This window comes from Panthera uncia, chromosome C2, assembly GCF_023721935.1.
Source record: "Panthera uncia isolate 11264 chromosome C2, Puncia_PCG_1.0, whole genome shotgun sequence".
NCBI classification, from domain to species: domain Eukaryota; kingdom Metazoa; phylum Chordata; class Mammalia; order Carnivora; family Felidae; genus Panthera; species Panthera uncia.
The window spans coordinates 153,096,670-153,099,915 of NC_064810.1; the positions used below are offsets into that span (position 1 = coordinate 153,096,670).

The window sequence follows — 3,246 nt, forward strand, 5'->3', positions numbered from 1 at the left end:
TGTAAAAAATAATATATTTTGGTGTGAATAAATTATCATATCTAACAGTTGTTATTAAATATACTTCATACTGTTTTAAAGGGAAGCAGTTTAAAATTATTGCATTGGGGCACCTGGGTGGCTCAGACGGTTAAGCAATGGACTCTCGATTTACCCTTGGGTCATGATCCCAGGGTCCTGAGATCGAGCACTGCATCTGGCTTGAGATTCTCTCTCTCTCTCTCTCTCTCTCTCTCTCTCTATTCCTCTGCCCCTCTCCCCCAGTCGTGCTCGCTCTCTCTCTCTCTCTCTGTCTCAAATAAAAATAAATACATAAATACATAAATTGTTGCATTATGTTTTAATAAGAAATATGTCAAGAGTTCAGCTAAGCTATCCATGCTATCACTGCCTTGGCATTTATTTTGTTTAACCAAGCTGCCTGCAAGGGAGCCTAACTGTCATTAGCCCCCCATACAACCACATGCCCTAGATAATGACCCGAAGAGTCACAAGCCACTATATGTTCCTGACATGACTTCCTCAACAGCGCTTGTGACCCACAGTCTCTCCTCTCTCCAGAGCCTTCCCCTTGTGCACCCCTTAGATAAGATTCCTTGTGAAGGAGTGCCTGGGGTTAAGACTCCCACTTCAGCTCAGGTCATGATCTTGCATTGCAGTTGGGTTCGTGCCCCACCGTGGGGCTCTGTGCTGGCAGCTTGGAGTCTGGAGCCTGCTTCAGATTCTGTGTCTCCCACTCCCTCTGCCCCTTCCCCCCACTCTCTGTCTCCCTCCCTCAAAAGTAAACATTAAAAAAAGAGTCATGGGGCTCCTGGTTGGCTCAGTCGGTTGAACGTCAGACTTCGGCTCAGGTCATGATCTCACAGTTCGTAGGTTCAAGTCTGGCGGGCTCTGTGCTGACAGCTCAGAGCTTGGAGCCTACTTCGGATTCTGTGTCTCCCTCTCTCTGCCCCTTCTCTGCTCAGGCTCTGTCTTTCAAAAAGAAATAGGTGTTAAAAAAAATTAACATTAAAAAAGATTAAAAAAAAAAAAAGACTCCCCACGGAGCTTTTGGTGTTTGAGTTGACCAAGATCCGGCCTTACCCAGGACCCCTGAAGCCCCACCCACCCACGGGCAGAGATAAACGTGTGTGGCCCAGGTCCTGTCGCTCTCTGCCTGCACCCGACCTTGGCCTTCCCAAGTGGCCCCTCGACACGTGCTGTGCAGGTCCCCCCCGCCCTTGTGAGTAACAACGTTCCCTATTTCAATTTCTTTCCTGATCTTTTGTCGAACCACAGCTCCTCACCTGTGTGTCTGCATTTCTTCAACAAAGGTTAATTTAACAAAGTGATAACGAAAACATACGCTGGGCTTCCAGAATCAGGAAACGGAACAAAGAAAGTAGGGGTGTAGTGCACGAAACTGGGGTGGAGGGGAAGACTCGCACAAGCAACGTAAAGACACCGGGGACCCAGTCACCAGTAAAGCCGGTGGAAATTATTTTAAATATAAATAACAAAAAACCCATGAAATCGTCTACTTTTTCCCTGCCACTGCCCTGGAGCTGACCAGCCGCGAGCTCACGCTCACGCAAGGTTCGGCTCCACCCTAAACCACAGAAGGCAATTGCTTTGGGTGGGGAGGTGATGGGCGACCCTACTGCTTTGCCAGAGGCGCTGAAGACCGCCCTCCCCCACCGTGGCCCGGCCCGTGGGGTTGGCACCAGCTGCCAAAGCCTTGGTCAAGGGCCAAACCCATCTCTGTCCGCTTGCATCCACCTGAGATGAGCCTATGCAGGTCAGGTTGGTGGAGGCCCTTTGTGCCAGACACCAAAATTAGTCTAATTCAGGCTGATGACAAGAAACTAGGCGGATGGGTGGGCCTCTGTGACACTGACAGAGAGGGACAATGCTGTGAAGGGTTGGTTGCAGTTGTGGTGGTTAGGGACCATGGCAAAGAGGCTCAGACAAGGACATTCGCGAGGAATACTTCAAATGCAAGAAAGGAACAAATAAAAAAAACGCAGATCCTGGGTGGCTCAGCTGGCTGGGCGTGGGCTGGGCATTGGACTCTTGATTTTGCTTCAGATCATGAGCTCACCATTGATGGGTTCAAGTCCCACATCGGGCTCCAAGCTGACAGTGAGGAGCCTGCTTGGGATTCCCTCTCTGTCTCCCTCTCTTTGCCCCTCCCCCTCCTCAAAATAAATAAATAAACTCAAAGAAAAAATTGGTGGGGCGCCTGGATGGCTCAGTCGGTTAAGCATCCGGACTACGGCTCAGGTCACGATCTCACGGTCCGTGAGTTCGAGCCCCGCGTCGGGCTCTGTGCTGACAGCTCAGAGCCTGGAACCTGCTTTGGATTCTGTGTCTCCCTCTCTCTCTGCCCCTCACCCGCTCATGCTCTGTCTCTCTCTCTCTCTCTCTCAAAAATAAATAAACATTAAAAAAATTTTTTTTTAATCTCTAGAAATGGTCCCAAGGACATATAGTCTGTGAAGAAACATTTACTAAAAAAACAAAAACAAACAAAAAACTTAATAAATACAAACACTATCGTATTTATAATTTCTTTAAGTAGGCTCCACACCCGGTATGGGGCTTGAACTCAGGACCCTGAGATCAAGGGCCGCATGCCCCACTACTGACTGAGCCAGCCAGGCGCTCCAAGAGTATATGGTATTTGAGGTGAAACCTATCTACCCTCTTCCCCCCCACTCGCAACTCAGCAAGAAGAACACTCAAGACTAGCACAGCCAACAAAGATCACAGGGCTCCCTCGCCCCCCAGCTCCCGGTTGGAGGGCGATTTCCTCCCTGGGGCAGGACATCGCCAGTTTCATCTTGTCCCCATCAACCTAACGCTGAGGCTAACCTCCTGCGAGTGTGGCTGAGAAACGAGGGCTCCTTTCTTCGGCCCAGATCCCGCACCCAGTACTGAGGCTCTACTTCTGATGTGGCACCACTGAGAATCCGTAGGGCTCTGATTGTCCCGCCTCAGCTCTCCAGGTGGTGGTTCCATGCTGGGAGAGGCGAGAGAAAACGTGATGTTACTGCCCCCTCTCTACTGAGCGCCCAATTCCTAAGGCAACAGTGTCACTGGGAGAGAAGTGTGCCGCTGTCCCCAACCCCCCTTCAGAGTGAGGGCTCAGAGATTTTGCCTAAGGGAAGAAGCAGGTTGGAAAAAGAAAGCTCTTATTCTCTTCCAAAGGAACTGACTTCATCTGCTACCAATGTGGAGAAGTTCAAGCCTGAGGGTTCTCTGAAA

The 3,246-nt window shown here is 50.0% G+C and overlaps 1 pseudogene; it reads left to right on the forward strand.

The window, feature by feature from the left end:
• The first annotated feature begins 1,602 nt into the window (after positions 1-1,602).
• Positions 1,603-2,627, forward strand: LOC125921677 (40S ribosomal protein S12-like; annotated as a pseudogene).
• The last annotated feature ends 619 nt before the right edge of the window (positions 2,628-3,246 follow it).